Source organism: Enhydra lutris, unplaced genomic scaffold (assembly GCF_002288905.1).
Source record: "Enhydra lutris kenyoni isolate GAN:26980312 unplaced genomic scaffold, ASM228890v2 scaffoldscaffold46, whole genome shotgun sequence".
In the NCBI taxonomy this organism is placed as follows: Eukaryota; Metazoa; Chordata; class Mammalia; order Carnivora; family Mustelidae; genus Enhydra; species Enhydra lutris.
In genome coordinates, this window is record NW_019154130.1 from 8,168,657 (window position 1) to 8,184,605 (window position 15,949).

General features: G+C 39.7%; 1 pseudogene; it reads right to left on the reverse strand.

Moving 5' to 3' along the window:
• Positions 1–12,316: 12,316 nt before the first annotated feature.
• LOC111156332 lies at positions 12,317–15,931 on the reverse strand (annotated as a pseudogene).
• Positions 15,932–15,949: the final 18 nt, after the last annotated feature.

The following is a 15,949-nucleotide window of genomic DNA, read 5'->3' on the forward strand; positions in this document are numbered from 1 at the left end:
CTAAACAAAACATAAAAGAGAATAAAATCAAAACTTTAACATTTAATATTCAACCTTACTCCAATTTCACTGTTTATTAACTGTCTGTGCAGAGCACAAACTCTTCAGTGCCTAATCAAAATACCCTACAAGTCTGAGACGGAGCAGAAAGGCCTCTGGAAAGGCAGGGTGGTTCCTTGTTTCCTCTCTTATTGCTCCATCTCTAGGAAACAATATGATAAAAAGAGCAGAGAGGTGGACAGAAAACAAAAAGAGGTAGAGAGGTGGACAGAAAAGAGAGTTGGACGAGAATATTTAAAAAGAAAAGAATAAAATGGAGAAGAGGAAGGAAAAGTTAAATTTTGAGAGAACAGACATGCGTGAAAAGAACAGGTACAAGGAAAAGTAAACAAATACTAAATAGAGTTGACTGATAACTAGAGAGAGAAAAAATAGAATAGTAAGGAGTAAAGAAATAGGAAGAAGTAGTAAAGAGATACTGTGAGTGAAAAGTACAGAACAAGGAGGAAGAAAGGGGGAGCAAAAAGAAAAGGACAACTTATAATCTCACCAAGTCCCAATTGTCCTCCAGAATGCTAGCCTCCAGCAGGAAGGCCATGGGGACTTCTGCCCCAGCTATGCTTACGCAGCCCGATCCTTCTCAGGTTCTGAATCCTGAAGCACAGAACAGGTGGCTCCACCCCCAGCTCTGCTGGGCTCCTCCCTACCCAATCCTGCTCTGTATCTTGAGGACAAGGAAAGAGGTGGTGACAAGTGGAGGAGAAAGCCAAGCAGAAAGAACAAAAATAGAAAGAGCAGGTGACAAGGAAACAAAGTATTAGGAATTGTAAGAGGAAGAGACAGGAATAATAAAAAATAGAGAGAATGGTGAAAAGATAAACGGAGCTGCAAGAGAGAAATGGAACAGAAAAAAAGGAGAGAAAAGTAAGGAAGAAAAAGGAGGTCTGCTTACACTTGCCCCATTTAGGGATAAAAGCCTGTGATGGCAAAGAGAGACTGCATATTAAAGCAATCAGTAAATTTTTAGTAATACCAAGAAAAGCTGTGAAGAGAATGGGCTGTTAATATCTCACATTTAATAGTAACATCTGAAATATTCTGTACCAAAAATTCCCACCAGAAATATATTAAATTACATGATTCATTTAATATACTTATGTTTATATATCAACTCTGTGTAAAGCATTGTGCTACAGAAGATACAAAGACAAATAAGAGACAGACCCAGATTTCCAGGAGCTTGTAATACAGCAGGAAAAATGACCTGAATGCCAGAATCTCAAATTATTTGCACACAAAAAAATATACACTGCCTGTCATTTGAACAATATTCGGAAGAACTGGTAAAATTTGGACAAGGATTATAGTAAGGAGAAAGCAGAAGGAGAATATTTCATCTTAGCTTTCATCTAAACATAGTTTCATACACTCTACAAAATATTTACTGATAACATAATTTGGATCATTTGGATCATAGGTTCAGTGATTTAAATATGTGATTCACTTATTCATAGGAGGTTAATATAGGATTCATTTGTTCACCATAGTGTGGAGTAGAAGAAGGGACATCATTAAACAGAGGTAGGTTTTGCTAGGAAACTATTAAATTGGAGGCAGGTTCTAACCACTTTGCTTAAAGTACTAAATAAACAAATAAAAAACACAGGTCGATTTCTGGTTCAGAAATCCCTACTATAAGGTCTCAGGGAGTGTTCTGAGGCCTCTAATCATATATCTATCTAATAAGGGCGAGAGGACTAATGACAGTCTCACCAAGTGATAAGAGAATGCCTTTGGACAAAGGACTCTTGTCTCAGTCAAGAACAAATCTCAAATTGTTCAAGAAACAACCATGCCAAATCAGTCTGCTGCTCTTGATATAAGAACTTTTCACTCTTGGTACTCTTCTAAAATGTCTTCTGCCACTGACCAAATTCCCATTTGGGGATTTACCTTTCCATTTTACTCTCTGTATTAGTACCCTGCTTTTTGTATCTTTAGCACTATTCCCCCTTGAAATATCTTTTTTTTTTAAAGATTTTATTTATTTATTTGACAGAGATCACAAGTAGGCAGAGAGGCAGGCAGAGAGAGAGAGAGGAGGAAGCAGGCTCCCCGCCAAGCAGAGAGCCCGATGCGGGACTCGATCCCAGGACCCTGGGATCATGACCTGAGCCGAAGGCAGAGGCTTTAACCCACTGAGCCACCCAGGCGCCCCTGAAATATCTTTTGAAACATAATCTTCCCATCTTTCTTTTCTGCAAGGGCTAACCCAAGCCCAAATGAAGTGGGTGATACTTACTTCTAGTTTTCTCTTCTCTTTTTACTTAGCTCCTTAGTAAGCTCAAATACATCATAGCTCACTTAATGTAATGGGCTACTATATTTCATGTATCAATTAAATTAATAGATATTCTTTAAACTTCTACCATGAGCAAGTTACAACTGTGGATACAAAGTCAAAAAAGACATCTTTCTAGTAAAATATTTTTATTTAAGCAAAAATTATACTTAACTCAAATAAGATTCCTAGTAATAACATCTACCAATTATCAAGTGCTATCTATGTATAAGACTCTATGCTAAGCATTCTAATTGTCAACAAAAATTTTGAGGTAAAAAGTAATATTCCCATTTTTAAAAAAAAATTTAGTAGACTCTACACCCAGTGTGGGTCTTGAACTCACAACCCTAAGATCGAGAGTCCCATGTTCTACCAACTGAGCTAACCAGGCACCCCAGTAATGTTCACATTTTTTTCAGATGAAGAAACTGAGATTTAAAGAAGTCACTTCTAATGGTTATGGAGTCATCAACAGTAATACCAATATTCAAATCCAGTCATTCTGACTTCATAGTTTGCACTCTTAACACACACAATATTCTAATGGAGAACTAGTTAATAGGAAGAGAGGGAAAGATAATTTTAAAAATTAATCTAACATCTGGGACACCTGGGTAGCTCAGGCATTCAAGCATCTGCCTTCAGCTGAGGTCATGATCCTAAGGTCCTGGGTTGGAGTCCTGCATCGGGCTCCTTGCTCAGCAGGTAGCCTGCCTCCTTCTGTCCTTCCACCCCTCCCCTCACCCCATGCTCTCTCTTGCTCTCCCAAATAGATAAATAAAATATTTACCAAAAACAAAACAAAACAAAAAGAATGTAACATCAAGGCAGCTCTTTTATTAGGCAATTGCTTCTTAGATATGACAATAAATGCATAAGCAACAAAAGAAAAATACAGATAAATCAGTGGTCTTCAAAATTAAAAACTTTTCTGCTTCAAAGGATACCATCAAGAAAGTGAAGACAAGCCACAGAATAGAAAGAATATTTATAAATCATGTATCTGATAAGGGACTTATATAGAGAATATATAAGAACTCCTACAGGGGCACCTGGTAGCTCAGTCAGTTAAGCCTCTGATTCTTGACTTTGGCTCAGGTCATGATCTCAGGATGATAAGATCAAACTGCAGGACAGGCTCCATGCTCAGCAAGGAGTCTGCCTGAGATTCTCTCTCCCTCTCCCTTTGCCCCTCCCCCTACTCACGTGCACCCTCTCTAAACAAACAAATAAATAAATAACAAAATCTTTTTTTTAAAAACCCTCCTACAATTCAATAATAAAAATACAATACAGGGGCGCCTCGGTGGCTCAGCCACTGGGCGTCTGCCTTTGGCTCAGGTCATGATCCCAGGGATCTGGGATCGAGCCTGGCATCAGGCTCCCCACTCAGTGGGAACCCTGCCTCTCCCTCTCCCACTCACCCTGCTTGTGTTCTCTCTCTCATTATTTCTCTCTGTCAAATAAATAAATAAAATCTTTAAAAAAAATTTCAACCCAATTTAAAAACTGGCAAAGGCTTTGTTTTTTTTTTAAGATTTTATTTATTTGACAGACAGAGAGCACAAGTAGGCAGAGCAGCAGGCAGAGCGAGAGGGAGAAGCAGCCTCCCCGCTGAGCAGGGAGCCCGATGCGGGGCTCTATCCCAGGACCCTGAGACCATGACCCAAGCCGAAGGCAGCTGTTCAACCCACTGAGCCACCCAGGCACCCCTGGCAAAGGTTTTAAACGGAAGTTTCTCCCCCCAAATAAATAAATGACTAATAAACAGGAAAAGATGACTAACATCATTAGCCAGCAGGGAAATACAAATTAAAGTCACAATGAGATAACTTTTCATATCTACCAGGATAGCTATAATAAAAAACAATAGACAATAGTAACTGTTGCGGAAACTGTGGAGGAATAGAAACACATAACCTGCTGTTGAGAATGTAAAATACTGCAGCCACTTTGACAGTTGCTCAAAAGATTAAACATACCTTATATGACTCAGCTGCTAGGTATAAACTTAGTTCTACTTCTAGGTATATACCCAAGAGAAACTAAACATATGTCCACACAAAAACTTGAACACAAATGCTTATCATGTTGTTATTCATAAGAGAAAAAAGGTAGAAACACAAGTGTCCACCAACTGGTGAATGGATAAATAAAATGTAGTATATCCACAAAATGAAGTATTATTCAACAATTACAAGGAAAGAAGTACTGGTGCATCCCACACCATCAAGAACCTTGGAAACATTACGCTAAATGAAAGAAGCCAATCACAAAAGACCACATATTGCATGAGTCCATTTGCATAAATGTTCAAAATAAGCAAATTTATACACACATAAGGAAAATTAGTAGTTGCCTAGGGCTGGGAAGTTAATTTGGGAGAGAATGGGGAGTGACTACTGATGGGCACATGATTTCTTTTTAGTGTGACAAAAATATTCTAAAATTAGACAGTGATGATGGTTGCACACTTTATGAATATACTAAAACTCATTGAATTGTACACTTTAAGAGGATAAACTGTAAATAGGCAAATTTTATAAGGAAATGACCCTTTGCTGAAATTCATGGTATAATGATTAATGGGTAACATGTTTTTGTCTTTCCTACTGAAAAGAATAATATTTAGAATAAAAAGTGTAAAACAAACATTTTAAGAGGGAACTGAAGATAAAGTTTGTAAGAGAGCACCTGACTGCTCTAAATGAATCCACCACTCCTGGTCTGAACAAAGTATACTCTAGGACTTTGATAAAACTTGCAGGTTAACCCAATAAAACACTGAATGAAATCTGAGAGTTTGTGTAAAAATGGGAAATTTGTTAGAAGTTGTAGAGTATCATAGAAATTTCTACAAATTGTAGAAAATTGGTGATAACTAAATTTTTATTTCTAAGGAAAAAAGATGGTGGAATCTGCAAACCATAGATCAAAGATCTTAGTACTGATCCCAAATAAGATTCTAAAATGAACCATCCAAAAAGTGTGCTTCTAAACAATTTTTTAAAAAGTAATCACTAAGTTGGAATGGATTTATAAAAAAATCATGCCAAACTACACCATTCTTTCTTTGGATAGAATTACCATAGTATATATGCTATTTTGACAAAGCATTTGGTGAGAAATTTCATGATATAAAAATAAGGAGAGGCACCTGAATTTGAGTGTCCAAATCTTGATTTTGGCTTGGGTTGTAATCTCAGGCTCATAGGTGCATCAGGCTCCGCACTCGGCAGGAGGTCTGCTTGGGATTCTCTCTCTCCCTCTGCTCCTCCCCCTGCTCATTCTCTCTCTCTCTCTCAAATAAATAAATAAGATCTTAAAAAATAATAATGAGGGGGTGCCTGGGTTGCTCAGTTGGTTAAGCATCTGCCTTCGGCTCAGGTCATGATCTTAGGGTCCTGGGATCTAGGCCTGCATTGGATTCCCTGCTCAGCGGGAAGTCTGCTTCTCCCTCTCCCCCTCCCTCCACTCCACTCCCACTCCCCTCCCACTCCAGCTCTCTCTCTCAAATAAATAAATAAAATCTTAAAAAAAAAAAAGGAAATACAGGCCAAGTGGAAGCACAATTAACAGCATTTCTTGCACAAGTAAGCCTAAGGGAGTGTTAACTAAATGATCAATATCAACTTAGAAATGACTTCTAGTGGGGTTAATCAGCATTCTGACTTGGCACAGTTCCATAAAACACTTTCATTAATGACTTCAGAGAAAATATAGTGGGCACATTTATCAATGTGTGTGTGTGTTAAGTTGCATAACAACTTTCCACAAATTTAGTGACTTAGAACACACATCATCTCATAGCTTCTGTGGATCAGGAGTATAAGAAGAGCTTAGTTGGGTCCTCTGCTTCAAGGCCTCTCACAAGGCTTAATCAAGATTATCAACCAGGGCTGAGTCTCATCTGAAGGCTAAAATGGGGAAGGATTCTGCTTGCAAGTTCACAAAGTTGTTGGTCTAACACAGTTCTTCCAGGGTTGTTGATCTAAAGACCTAATTGTTGATCAAACACTTCACTCAGTTCTTCACCGCATGGATTTCTGCAAGATATCTTCCGATCAAGATGGAAGTCAGAACCTTATGCAACAAAATCGCTTTAGTGATATTCTATCACCACTTCTGTATTCTATTGACCACATATCTTGCCAACAGCCAAGGAGAAAGGATCACATGAGAGGGTAAATACCAAAAGGCAGGGATTATTGGAGACTATCTTAGGGTCTGCCACTGTGTTTTCATCCAATGGATCAAGTACTTTTCCAATTCAGGTCATTTATAATAGCTTTCCTCTTTCTGCAATGTTCTTCCCCCAGATAATCACATGACTAGCTCCTTCTCATCCTTCAAGTATCAGCTTAAACGTCATTACCTCTGAGATGTAACATTTATCAAATTCCAAAATACCATGTTTGTTTTTGCTGTCTGCTTTCCCCTAGTAGACTGGAACATCCTTGAGGACAGACAACTTACCTGTCTGATTCACTCCAATATCTTCAGTACCTAAAAAAGTGCCTAGAATGGGTACTCAGTATTTATTGAATGAATGTACTCAAGTTGTGGGAAGTAGATGACAGATTTAAGATCTAATAAGACCTAAATACTTTAGAATAATGAGTTTCATTTAATAAGATAAAAGTTAATGGAAATAAAAGTATACTGTCCTTGCATCTAAAACACCAAATGGACAAAGATTAGGATGAAAAGTAGCAACATTTTACTTTAAAAATCTAGAGCAGTGCTAGCCAATAAAAATATAAGTTACAGATGTAATCTAAAAGTTTCCAGTGGGGGTGTCTGGGTGGTTCAGTGAGCTAAGCATCTGCCTTGTGGTCAGGTCATGATCCCAGAGTCCTGGGATGAATTTCCATATCAGGCTCCCTGCTCAACAGGGAATCTGCTTCTCCCTCTGCCCTTCACCCTGCCTATGCTCTCTCGCTAACTCTCTCTCTCAAATAAATAAAATCTTAAAAAAGAAACAAACAAAAGTTTCTAGTGACCACACTAAAAAGGCAAAAACAGATGAAATTTTAATAAATTTTACTTAACCTAAATATCCAAATTTTGTCCTTCCAACATGCAATCAATATAGAAAATCATTGATATATTTCACATTTGTAATTTTGAACTTCGAAATTTAGTGTTTTATAACATGTCAATTCAGAACAGCCACATTTCAAGAGCTCAGTAGCTATATGTGATATTATAAATATCATTTTTATTTAGACTCTTTAATTTATAACTAATTTTGGAGGCTCTTGCATTTGGATTTTATCCTACAAAAATGTCGCTATAAATTTCTATAATCAAGCAAATTTCCAAGAAAAGAAATGGTACGACATAATAACCATAATAGTCTTAAGCGAATTATGTACTATATGGCAGATACTGTTGTAAATGCTTTATAACTAGTGTTAACTAATTTAAATTAGTGTGAATTAATTTAATCCACTCACAATCCTATGAGAAAAGTATTATTATTATCCCTATTTTATGTGATTGTAATTACACGCTGGCAGTGCGCAGGAAAGACTGAAGGGGGAAGAGATTGGCAAGAGTTGGGTTACTTTTATTTACTTACTTATATTCCACTTTGACCTAGATAGTATTTCAGGTGGCTTACAAGAGTACGAAAATAAGACAAATTAACATGAATTCAAAGAGGGACAAAAGTGTGGAGGCCAAGAAAAACAAGGCTGTACCCACCTCGAGTCTAGCCCTGACATAAGTACAGCCATCTTGACAAAGCAAAAGCTGGCACCTTGCACCCCCTCTCCACCCGCTCCCCTCCCCTGGGTAGTATGTGTGACATTCCTCAGCCACCCCTGGCTGCCCTAAAAGAAAAACAAATAGTTAACTTGCAGAGATCACAATCCTGCAAGACAGGAGTCTCCCTTGGTTTACAAATGTCCTAGAGATTTAACAATAGCCCAGTTTCCAGAGGCAAATAACTCAGTTCCCCAAGCCCTAATGTAGCCCTCCCCACCATAAAACTGAAGGAGGCTGAGGCAGAAGGAAATGTAAATAAAGTTAAATTTCTTCTAAACCCAAATCTCACTAACAAGGACACTTGATAGGAGAAGTGTGAAACTTTATCTCTAAACCTCCAAGATAGTGTCAGCAATCATTCCCAAGCATATGACCCACAGATATATATCTAAAGGGTCTCATGAGAAGATTTTTTTTTTAAGATTTTATTTATTTATTTGACAGAGAGAGATCACAAGTAAGCAGAGAGGCAGGCAGAGAGGAGGAAGCAGGCTCCCCGCTGAGCAGAGAGCCCGATGTGGGGCTCCATCCCAGGACCCTGAGATCATGACCTGAGCAGAAGGCAAAGGCTCAACCCACTGAGCCACCAGGCGCCCCTCATGAGAAGATTTTTATTTCTAGTAACAAATAACCTTTCTCCCAACAATAGCTAGCCCCTCAAGGTCCTGGAGACCTTGCTTCCAAAATTTCTTAGAGACTTACATCATCCCCTTTGTCCTCACCCACCGACAAGTCCACCCCTACTCTGCCTTTAAAAAATCTGACTATAATCTGGTTCGGGGTCCAAGTCCCTTCTCGGCTGTGTCGGGTATACTTGGGCCCAAGCTTAAGCATGTCACCTCAGGGTCCAAGTCCCTACTCCGCTGTGTCAGGTGTACTTGGGACTAAGCTTAAGCTTGTCAAATAAACCCTCGTGTGATGGCATCAGTGTCGGCTCCTTGGTGGAGACGACGCGAAAACTCGGGCATAACAAAAAGAAGAAAAACATCTCTGTTTAAACGATTTGATCCACGGATGTTAAAATCTCTAAGATTTTTTAATGTTAATTCATTGAAAAAACAGTATTAAAATAACAGAAATCCATGTTTCCTACAATCTCATCAGCTAGTCGGAACATCCTTTTTGTTTTTGTTACTTTAAGTCCTTGTCCCTATACATATTCAGTTTCTATCCATTTGTAGTAACTCTATAGCTAGTATTTTATATTCTACATTTTTCTCAACATTATTCCATAATAATTTTATTCTCTTTTGTTAGTCTTATTTTCTTTCTCTTCATTCCTCTGGACTGTAACCAATGCTAAAAGCCTAACGTATTTCTCTACATCTTTCTCTGTTCTTGTTAAAATATATCCAAATAGGGACAAAGGACACAGTCCCTCTTTGGGTTGCTGGAAGGAAGCACAAAGGAACAGGTAAAAAAGAAAACTGAAACCACCCCTCAGGGGACAGCAACTTCCCTAACAAGACCTCCCACCACTCAGACCGCCCAGATCTTTTGAGCTAAACACCGGAAGGACCTTGGAGTGACCACTGGAGTAACCTGCAATTAACTTTACCTCATTATAATACTAAAATCTCAGCCTAAGGAGGAGCTTCCACCTCATTTACGTAACATACAAAGTATTTATAGGATTTTATGCCCGCCTCTACATACAATGACAAGGCTTTCCTATCTAAATATTCATCTTGGGGCGCCTGGCTGGCTTAGTAGGAAGAGCATGCAACTGGTGAGTTTGAGCCTCCTGTTGGGTATAGAGATTACTAAAAATTAAATAAATAAAAACTAACTATTCATCCTAACCCTAAACAAAAAGCACCCATTCACCCTCCCTTGGGGTGAATTCACAGCTTTAGAAGCTATTTCCCATGATCTCTTTATTTGCTGCATATGAAGTTTACTTTGTGCAATAAAAAAACAAAACCACATCCAAATGCATACATATATAATAGGGGTTATTATGTTTATGTTATGTTTTAGTTACAGGGTTTTAAAAATGGGATCACATATTTCTGTACACATTTCTTTTCTCATCTAGTATTTCATGGAAATAGTTCTAACCCATTCTGATAGCTGTATAATATTCTATATAAGATCATTTCTCGGGACGCCTGGGTGGCTCAGTTGGTTGAGCAGCTGCCTTCAGCTCGGGTCATGATCCCAGCGTCCTGGGATCGAGTCCCACATCGGGCTCCTTGCTCAGCAGGGAGCCTGCTTCTCCCGCTGCCTCTGCCTGCCATTCTGTCTGCCTGTGCTTGCTCTCTCTCCCTCTCTCTCTCTCTGACAAATAAATAAATAAAATCTTTAAAAAAAATTAAAAAAAAAAAAAAAAAAAAAGATCATTTCTCTAGGGGCACCTGGCTGGCTCAGTCAGTAGAGTTCAACTCTTGATCTTCAGGTCTTGAGTTCAGATCCCACACTGGGCATTGAGCCTACTTTAAAAAAAAACAAACATCATTTATCCAACACTTACTCTCAGAAACTTGTGAGTTGTCCTTAGGTTTTTTCTTTTCTTCTTTTTTTCATCTACAAACAATGCCGCAATAAATACCCCTAATCTCTGCACTTACAACCTCCTGCTATGCTGATGACTTTGCTATTAAAGAATAAATTCCAGAGTGGAATTCTTTAAGTTATCAAATATTTCAAGTTCTCACCCCAGAGCCTTTGCACTTGCTCTTTTCTTTTCCTAAAATCCTTCCTAACATACACCAATTTGCAATTTTATATTGATTTATAATTATTTAATATCTTTCTCATCACATGAGCCTAAGTTCCTTGAGAGGTGAATCCTATTCATCCTTTAGGTCTTTCTTCAGCTTACATATACTTGTTTCTAGAAGTTTGCCATGAACTCCAATCTCAATTGATCCCTCCATCATATTTTTTCATAGGTCTTCAACTTTTCTTTCTAGAAATTATCACAATTTGTAATTATATATTTATTTGTCTGATTATTTAATGCTGGTTTCCCCAACTAGGTCTGCAAGGAGCACATCTATTTTGTTCACCAGTGTAACCCTTACCCTCAGAAAAGTATATGGTACCTGAAAAATGCACAGTAAATAGCGGTTAATATTGAAACACTGAAATAATTCTTTTCACATAGAAAGCATTCCTTTTTAAGATTTTATTTATTTGAGAGAGAAAGAGAGAGACATTGTGTATGTGCAAGCACGAGCAGGGAGGCCGGGCAGAGGGAGAAGGATGAGAAGGAGACTCCCCGCTGAGTAAGGAATCTGATCTCCATCCCATGACCCAGATACCAAACCTTGAGCTGAAGATACATGCTTAATAGACTGATCCACCAAGGTGCCCCAATATTCAAAGAATTCTTAGAGGAGGATGGGGCTTAAAGAAAATCATACCACTGGTAAATCTTTCCATAACAATTTTTCACAGATGAAAACGGCTTTGTTCTTTAGACAATTTAGGTGTTCATCTATCTCAAAAGAACTAGTGTTAAATCCAACAAAAATTTGCAAGAGAAAAACAATTAGCTCCAAGGGATGGAATATCTCTGAAGAACAGTATGAGGCTTAAGAAAGGAAAGTAGAAAGAGCCAATGGAATTTTGAGAGATAGCCATGGAGTAATTTCTCTATCATTTATTTACTCACTGAACAAGTAAATACTGAGCACCTACCATGTGCCAGACAGGGGGCTATAGTACCTTAACCTAAACAGACAAAAATATAAATCCAGCCCTCCCTGGGAGCAGATAAAAAGAAAAATAACCAAATTATATGTTAGCAAGCTGAAAAGTGCTATGGAGGGAAAAAAGGGGGGAGCTACAAAGCAAGGAAGTATCAGGAAGGAACAATTTTTTTTTTTCAAGTTTCAGATATTTATTAATCAGTGTAAACCCCAACACAATACAGAAACATGATTTCAGCATTTAGAAGGGAACTATTTCCTGGATAAGTGGAAAATTGTGCTGATGGCTTCTGGGACACCTTCATTCTAAGCAGCTTTATAGTGAGACACTTTTTTAAAGATTTTTTATTTACTTGTTTGAGAATGAGAGAGCAAGAACACGAGTGGGGAGAGGAGCAGATAAGTGGTGGGGAAGCCACAGAAGCAGACTCCCTGGTCAGCAGGGAGCCTGACGCAGAGCTTGATCCCAGGACTCCCAGATCATGACCTGAGCTGAAGGCAGACGCTTAAAGACTGAGCCATCTAGGTGCCCAAAACATTTAATTTAGAAATCTAGATCTTCTTTCTTCAGTTTGCTGTAATTTACATTCACTGAGTACAACTTGTATTGATCACTGAGGACCCAGTCTTTTAGAGGGTTCTGAGTTATTCTTCCTATCCCAACTGACATCTGGATTGCACAATGCCAGGGGCAAGACATACAGCGCTGCTCCAGTACCTGTTACCACAATAAATATGAAAAGGGGGACTAAATTTGGATGCTTCTTTGCCTGACTGAGGATCTGGCATAACTTAGTTGTAGCAGAGCCCTCCAGCCAAGGAGAAGTAAAAATCAAATATGCAAGGCCTGGAACTAAGTCGACCCTACCAGAAGGAGCAGTTTTTTAAATGATGGTCAGGGCAGATCTTAGGAAGTTGACAAATGAGCAAAGAACTTCAGGGAAGTGAAGGAGCCAGCCATATGAATATTTTAAAGAAAAGTTTTAGAGGGAGAAAGCCAATACAAAGACCTCGAGGCAAGAACATAACTTGTATATACAAGGAACAGCAAAGAAGTCAATGAGACTGGGGGCACACTGGCTTGATGATGTCAGAAGAAAAAGAATGGAATTTATTTATTAGTTGCCTTAGCAGATCATGTCACCTTTTTCCTCCTCACTCCAGCTCCCACATCAATCGGGTCATGTGCGCACTCCTTTTGATGCAGAGAACAAAGGCAAAAGAAATATAGAAACAGTTAAATTTCCTTACAACTTACAGCTCATTGACAATTCTTGGGACTAGCAGGGTGACCTTCCTCCAGAAACTCAACTGCCTCAATGTTAATGCTTTGCTGGGGCAAAAAGCAACCTTAGCTTGACATTATCCTGGCTTCCAGGATTCTGTAAATCCACTTTAACAGAGGAAATCTCTTTGGAAACTTCCTTTATCTCTACCCCCTAAGATATATGTTAGCAATCATCCTCCAAACATATAGCCCACTGATACACACCTGAAGGGGCTCATGATTAAGGTTTTACTAGACCGTAGTAAATGACCCCTCAAGGTCTTGGAAACCTTGATTCCAAATTCCTTAGAGACTTACACGTATCCCCATTCCCTTCCAACTTGCAAGTATATAATCAGTCACTCCTCACAACCCCAGTGCTGCTGTTTCTGCCCACAGATCCCTTCCCTGCACTGTAATAAAAACACCTTTTTGCACCATAAAATGTCTCAAGCATTCTTTATTGACCAATGGGCTCAACAATCTTGCATCAACTTAACCTGCCCTGCCTCTTCCTTCCTACCTCTGAGTAAAGCATTGAGACAATTATTGTACTGCACTGAATTGTTTCCATTCATAGCAAAAGTACCAGTACCCTCTCCAACAAATGCCCTTCCTTCACTATTTTCAAAACCTACTTCAAAAATATAACTAGAAAGTAATTCCTGATTGATTACGCTAATTAGGTGTACCCAAAGCATTTACAAGTTCATAAGTGATCATTTAAAAACAGTTTAAACATCTTACAAAGGGGGCACCTGGGTGGCTCAGTGGGTTAAGCCTCTGCCTTCGGCTCAGGTCATGATCTCAGGGTCCTGGGATCGAGTCCCGCATCGGGCTCTCTGCTCAGCAAGAAGCCTGCTTCCTCCTCTCTCTCTCTCTCTCTCTCTCTCTGCCTGCCTCTCCGTCTACTTGTGATCTCTCTCTGTCAAATAAATAAATAAAATCTTTAAAAAAAAAAAAAAAACACATCTTACAAAGGGTTGTAAAAACTTTTTTTTTTTCCTTTACAGAGATCACAAGTAGGCAGAGAGGCAGGCAGAGAGAGGAGAGGGGGAAGCAGGCTCCCTGCTGAGCAGAGAGTCCAATGTGGGGCTTGATCCCAGGACCCTGAGACTGTGACCTAAGCCAAAGGCAGAGGCTTAACCCAGAGCCACCCAGGTGCCCCTGGGTCTAAAAACTCTTAATAGCTCCTCACTGAGTACATGACAGGACAGAAAATTCTTAGTTTGATTTTTTTCAAGACTTTATATTGCTTGGACTTAAAACTCTCACTAACTAGCGTTGTGAGAACTCTTTCCAGCCAGCTCGGTCTCCCTAAACCATCATGCTTATTCCCACTTCTGCTCCCTTTTCATTTTTCTCCACCTAAAATGTTCTTTCTTCCAAGGGTTAACTCCATTTCCACTTCCTACATGAAGGCTTCTTTATCCACTTTAGCTCATAATTTTCCCCCCACCGTTTATCATTTGTCTATGTAGCTCATTTTATTTCATAGCTTATTAAAGCAAACTCAAATTTTTCCAAACCCCCCAAAACAAACACACACATTGACTCTTTCAAAATTTCTATATAAACTGGTTGCCCATAACTGGATCCTATGATCTTTGATGACTATTTTATACACCCATTTATTAACATATACAGTGGTTAATATGACGCTAAGACCCTCATAATGCCATTTGTTCATAAAATTTTGTGGATTCTACCCTACAAAATTTCTCAGTTCGACCCTTCCCTCTCCTTGTGGGCTACTGCAGGACCTTAACCTCTCTTACCTAGACTACTACAATTGATCCTTAACTAGTCTCCCTGCCCTCTCCCTTCTTCGATCCACTCCCTTCACATTTTCTTCCCCCCCCACGCCCTCCCCTCACTCCTAAGTGAAAGCAAATCCAACTCACTGTCCTGGTTAACACCTGTGGTGGCTCCAAACCCTTCAGCTTGATGATACCCTTTGCAGTGTACCCCGGTTTAATTTTGACAGATTCACCATGTTTTTCCCCTTCTTAGAAATATCCTTTAGGGACGCCTGGGTGGCTCAGTTGGTTAAGCAGCTGCCTTCGGCTCAGGTCATGATCCCGGCGTCCTGGGATCGAGTCCCACATCGGGCTCCTTGCTTGGCGGGGAGCCTGCTTCTCCCTCTGCCTCTGCCTGCCACTCTGTCTGCCTGTGCTCGCTCTCGCTTCTCTCTCTATGACAAATAAATAAATAAAATCTTAAAAAAAAAAAAGAAAAGAAATATCCTTTGGTGTTTGGCTTGTAAATGCCTCCTTCTCCTTCACGATCCAGTTTAAAAGTCATTTCCTGTCTTTAACTTTCCCTGACACCCCTGAGCAGGCCTAACTGAATTTCCACTGATGTTTTCACAACACTGTAATGGTCTTATCACCTCCTCCCGAACACAGGTCCTTTCGTCAGAGCTCTGTCTCCTTCACCTCTATTCCGTATTCCCAGAGGCAAAATCAGGATCTGGTGTAAACCACGCCGTGAACAAATATCTAGGGAATAGAATTATTAGAACTTTTTTGTTCAGTTTTTTGTTTTGTTTTGTTTTAAGACCTTCAGGAGCCTAGGGCGTAGCTGGGCGGATACTCCGCTTTCAGTAAAGCCGGCTCTTACAAAAGCCCGGCGTCTCGCCACTGAGGCACTCACCACAGAGCAGGCACTGGACAGGGTTCTGGACAGGGTTCTGGGTGGCCCTGACGGCCCTGCTGACTAACAGCTGACTCTGTGTGACCTGCTCGGGTCCTGAAGGAGCTGGGGCAGTATGACCGACCTCGCGAGTACGGTAGCACAGACTGACTGACAGACTAACCTAAAGCAGTAGCGGGTCTCAATGGACTGCCAGACGGGCCAAAAGCAGGAAGAAATGCTGGCGAGCCTCGTCATCTTCGAAGAAGTGTAGAA